Here is a 5,582-nt window from a genome sequence, read left to right as displayed (position 1 = left end):
CCCCTTTTCGTCACCCCTCCCAGCAAGCCGAACTCCAATCAAGACGCCAGTGTTGTTAATCCCTGGTTAGCCAGCATGTGTGCCCACGTGACTCACCCCTGCCTGCGTCCTCATCTGATTACTCCTTACCCCGGCTCAGCCCTCCACAATTAAATGCTGCTTTGGCTACCAGAGGGGGTTTTAGGAGAGGGATGCAGGAGGTGGAAAGGGGGCAAATAATTGCAACCTACGATAAGCTGTCCAGCTTCACATACGTTATAACAGTAGACAGTACTTGTGTTTTTGCACAAAACAACTTTCATTTCAATTACGCAGAGACAAACTGCTATTTTCGGCTTTCCCCGTCGCTCGAGTAGTAATTCTTGGCAGCGTGGATGAGATTTCTTGTCTCTGACAAGCCCGGAGATGCCTCCCAGGTACCCTTCCTCGCTATTCATGCGGCTGCTCGGGTCCCTCCCTCTCCCTTGAAAAGACGGCAGCGCGTCCCTGACAGTTTTGCTGTCACTCAGCAACCAGCAACTCAAAGCGCGTGTCATTCTGCGAGTCAGCACTCCGATGTATTCCTCTGCCAATGCACTGTTGATATGTCAACATCCTGTGACATGTACAGGTACATGAAGAGGAGGATATAGGCTCGGGAGGGGTACTGTATAATCTGCAAGCTAAGAAGATTTCCGCCTACATGTCGACAGACTGCTGTCGGCTAGTAATGACCACTAGTCTGGATAAAATAAACAATAAAGAGTAATAGAGCGGCTTCTCTTAATCCCGTGGAGCTTTCTTGCTCCGCACGGCATACAAGTGCATGCAGAGTGGGCACAAAGTCTGCCTCTGTCATTATGAGGATGCTCTATTGGGGATGTCCTATATGTTCTGCTTTTGGGTTCATGTAGTTTTTCAAGCAAGAAGAAGTTCAGGCCTGCAGTCTGCAAAGGCCACAAAATTAGGGATGCCTGAATAATGAGGTCCAATAAAGGAGATGTATTGTAAATTCTGCTTTGACAACTATATTGATGCTCAATTTCTATCAATAGTCAACTAAAAATGCTTTATGATTGTGGTTGTGGTTGCAGTTTTTATTGTAGAGCTGCAGTGCATCTTATTGACAAGTTTCATACATTTTGGGATGAGAGACAGACAAGATATCACACGCAACTCTTAGTATGATGCAATATAGAGCCCATCAGTAAACATGCAAGAACTAAAATTAAGACAGAAGATCAATAACACCAATAATTCAGCAATATAATAGAAATATTAGTAATCGTAATAGTAATCGACGGTGTAAATGTGAGTGTGATTGGTTGTCTCTGTATGTGCCCTGTGACTGACGACCAATCCAGGTTGTTAGTCTGCTTGTAGCCCGAAAATCTTCCCGCAATCCTCAATCATCCTGTAAGCAGTAGAAAATGGGTAAATTTAAGGGTTTTTATAGTACATACTGTAATGCTCTATGTAGGAAAGGAGATCTTGTATGACCAAAACTTAGAACAAATTGTCCCTAATGGAGCGGCAAACCAATATAAATGCCTCTTCAAAATTCCATCCATCCATTTTCAATAGGTGGGTTGAAATATGAAAACAAAACAAAACATCCATTTAAAATTCCAACGTGGAATTTAAAGCATTTATGGTTTACCCAGACGTCAAATACGTTTTTTTTTTTTTTTTTTTTTTTTTTTTTTAATCTAGGTAAACATCTGTAGCTGTTAGTTTTACGACCGATTTTTACATTTACCGCAGACACAAGCTCAGCAAGGTCAGTTTTTTGAGAATTGCAGTTTACTTTGTGAACGTTATGACTTTTTTTTTTAATATTGCACTTGACTAATAGTCTCTATATATATATATATATATAAAAAAATTTAAAAAAACTAATAAAAACTAAACCCAAAAAACCATTTTGGTAAAGCTAAAAACTAACAGCTCAGAGCTAATTAAAAAAAAAAAAAAAAGCCAATTTAAACGAATTAACGTTAACAAATTAAAAGTCAAAATGAAATAACTATAATGGAAAATCCCAAACTATTATAATCTCGGCTAGAGCCTATCCCAGATGACTTTTAGTGAGAGCCTTCATACACCCTACTTTTTGGATTATATTTGTAATTGCATTAGTCATGCTATATATGTCAAAATGACTCAAGTCAATAAAACAACAAAGCTTGTGATGGCCAAAGACTTTTGCACAGCACTCTATATTTATTACCCTTTTAAGACCTTGAATTTATGTCTCTTAAAAGGCTCTATTTTCCTCCAATCAGCCAGCCTCTTGGATGAGCTCCATAAATAACACGGCGGCGAAAGACACAATCATGGGAATAATAGGTAGCCGTCTCACTTGCAGTCCATTTCAGGTCGGTTGAGCAGCCTCACTGCTCGGGTTGCCTCCTGTCCTTCCATTATGTTAATGTGACCGATGTCTGTGACTGAGGGGGTCGTGCGATGACACAACACAGCTTTCGACTGAAAACTGAAACAGATTTTTTTTTAAACTTCTGGTTGTTCGGAGTTTTCAAGCGTGAAAACACAAATATTTGACAACAGGTGTCGAAATGCATATTTTGAGTGAAGGACCCTTCCAAGCAGTCTATTCTCTATTTTTGTGGTTCTCTTGACTGCACCTCTTCCAGTATGTCCAGTATGTTTTTACGCCCACAATGGCTGACAGAGGTACAGTGAGGTACAGTATTCATGGTGTCGATAATTGCAATGTGATAGTGGTGGTATTAGCCCAGGTACCAACCACATGACTTTACATTTTGAAACCCACATAAGCCTTTGAAGTATATTCATAAAAATGCTTTGATTTAGGGCAGCGCAGTTGTTAGCACGTCTGCCGCGTAGTTGAAAGGGGGCGGCCAGTCCAGTGAGTACAAAGTCAGAATAGACTCAGTTCACCTACGATTCTAATGAGAGCGAGCATATAGAAAACGATAATGGATCGTTTGAGCAAGACTTGGAAGCAAGTGTGCGTAGTGTTTCTGTGTAAAGTGAAATCACCAACCAGGGACCTGCGGTCAAGCAGGTTTAGAATTGTTACATTCAATTATTTTCTATTTTAGTTCTTTGGTCCCTGCTTTACATTGATCTTCTTTTTTAATTCAATAATGTTAGTAATAGCGGGATTTGTGTATTTCCTGTTCAAATACATGGGCAAGAACTTGGGGAAAGGCTGCTTGACAATCATAGCGCACTACAGTCTCAATATCAACACTTTTTTTAAAATCACACATCTACATGCTGATATTCAAATCTAATATTCTTATTAATGAACGTTCATGACAGTATTTAATCGTTTTTTTTCTTATAAAGCTCACGCAGTATTATTCATTGAGTCAACATCATCATCGCTCTCTTTGTTGGTGTGTGCGTGCGAGTTTGTGTGCTTTAATTCACCTGAAACCTGTTATAAATCCAAGACCCTTCGCCTTAACCAGATACTTCAGAGTCCCGCTAGACTCATGGAGTTGTCAGGAGACCAGAGGAAGGATCAAAGGAAAGAAAGACGAAAAAGTGAAATCCAACACAAACCAGACACCACACTCCACCCACAGTTACAAATCCAGAATAATTTACCAACCCCAGATACATCAAAATTCCAACAGATTAGGGAGACGTCAAGAGACCAGAGGAAAGACTAAAGGAAGGAAAGATAGATGAATTAGAGTGAGATCTGGGCACACAGTATTTAATCTTTCTGATCGTCCAGAGAAGCGAGTGAAAGTAGAAGTTGAGCCCAGAAAGTACCGTGCCGCTACAGCTAGCTAGCAGTGCTGAGCTCCATTAGCGCAATGCGTCAAAGAAGTCATGCTCTTCCTGTAGGCCGTTTCTCAACTGCCGTTCTTGTCCGTTCTCCCATCAACTCTAATGTTTCCGTGGTAGCAGAACGAAATGCGTCTTGGGATATTTTCCTCGCCAAGACTAAACAAGTATTCATCTTTGCTTTAAGCTAGCTGACAGGAACCATATTTGGGTTTTCCGTACGTTCTTGTTTTATGCGTACTTTCAATTGGAACATTATAACCACCAAAGGTCGCTTCAGCTGGTTGAGGACATGGAGACCTAAAAAAAAAAAAAAAAAAAGTGGTGTCGAACATCCCTACTATCTAACAAACATACGCCGAGAGAGGTTTGTCTCCTTGCAAACTCGTGCAAAGTCCTTCTCTTCTTTAACACACAAGCCCCAATTGTTGTCACCGTGATGTACCTTTCAGTTCCCAGCAGGAGTAGGAGGAACACCTTGTCACCTTGGCCGCTTCCTCCTCGAGGCGGCGTAGCATGTGTGCCGTCCTGCAAGTGTGTTGGCTCAACTGAACCGCCTCTGCAGAGACAGATTCTGTGAGGAGGGAGAGAGGGAGTGAGAGAGAGAGAGAGAGAGAGACAGAGAGACAGAGACAGACAAGGACACTGGCAAAAACCACGCACGAGCAACACTTTGAAGGGCAAAGGTAGCGTGTCTGGCTACATTTGGTGTACAAAATGCCTTTTAGTCACACCAAGGAGAACTTGTGGTATAAGGAAGTAGCACAGTGGAAATAAGTGAAGAGAAAGGGATGGAGAGTTTTTGTATTACTATGTTGTGACGATACAAAGCGATCAGTGGCATTTTGTATAAAAATGGTGCCGCCTTGACCTTTTTATAAAGCTACATAAGAGAAAAAATACTTTTCTCTTCCAGTGTGAAACCACACAGACATGAAATAGCCAACATTGAGGCACCGTAAAACTTTTAAAGAGGAAGTCAACCCTTTATTTTTTTATTGTTATTTTTTTTGACAATATGTTCTATGCAGCCCCACTAGTCTAAGTATATCATTCTGTTTAATATTGCGTTAGTGGAATATGATTTAAGCAGCAAAATACAGCCATTTTTATCCATCTCAGGGGGCGGCCATTTTGCCACTTGCTGTCGACCGAAGATGACATCACAGTTGCTCAGGTTTCAGGTAACAACCAATCACAGCGCAGGTTCAGAAAACAGGTGATCTGTGATTGGTCATTGCCTGAGTCCTGGGCAACATTGATGTCATCTTTAGTCGACAGCAAGTGGCAAAATGTCCGCCCCTGAGATTAATAAAAACGGCTGGATTTTGCCTTATAACTCATATTCCAAAATGTAATATTAATCAGAATGTCATGTTTAGACTAGTGACGTCACATATAACAAATTATTAAGAAATGTTTAAGGTTGACTTCCACATTAATGAGCTCACAAACACGGCTAGACAGCTTTAAATTGATTTTTGACGTTTATAGCCATCGATGGCACGGAATGCAACATTCTGAGAAGAGGTTAGGTAACACCGCTGACTTTGGACCGTGCACAGTCACCGCCGAAAGTTTGCAAAGAACACAAAGTTCTCTTTTGCTGCATTAAAAATGGAAGTGAACAGATGTTGTCTTCCCCCAAGTGTCCAGTGTGGCATTGTTGATAATCCTCCTCGGCTCACTCTTCTGTGTGTAAGCACAGCGCACCCACACATACACACAAGTATGTCTTTTGCTGTCCCCTCGTATATTTTCGTGTTTGCTTTCGGGAACCCACCCGTACACCCCGCCTCTGCCGTGCTTTTCATCCT

General features: G+C 41.3%; 1 long non-coding RNA gene across 2 annotated transcripts; it reads right to left on the bottom strand.

The window, feature by feature from the left end:
- Window positions 1-1,136: 1,136 nt before the first annotated feature.
- LOC144027760 (uncharacterized) lies at window positions 1,137-4,240 on the bottom strand. Of its 2 annotated transcripts, XR_013285533.1 has the most exons (6): window positions 4,211-4,240; window positions 3,751-4,065; window positions 3,584-3,640; window positions 3,400-3,456; window positions 2,342-2,473; window positions 1,137-1,393 (listed from the first exon to the last, which is right to left on the bottom strand). It is a non-coding gene; the product is annotated as an uncharacterized LOC144027760 (long non-coding RNA). The 2 variants fall into 2 exon arrangements; XR_013285534.1 differs by lacking the exon at window positions 4,211-4,240 and having other exon boundaries at window positions 3,751-4,151.
- Between the last annotated feature and the right edge of the window lie 1,342 nt (window positions 4,241-5,582).

The sequence above is a fragment of the Festucalex cinctus genome, chromosome 10, assembly GCF_051991245.1.
Source record: "Festucalex cinctus isolate MCC-2025b chromosome 10, RoL_Fcin_1.0, whole genome shotgun sequence".
In the NCBI taxonomy this organism is placed as follows: domain Eukaryota; kingdom Metazoa; phylum Chordata; class Actinopteri; order Syngnathiformes; family Syngnathidae; genus Festucalex; species Festucalex cinctus.
Note: the sequence above shows the minus strand (reverse complement) of the source record. Positions and strands in the feature narration are given on the sequence as shown.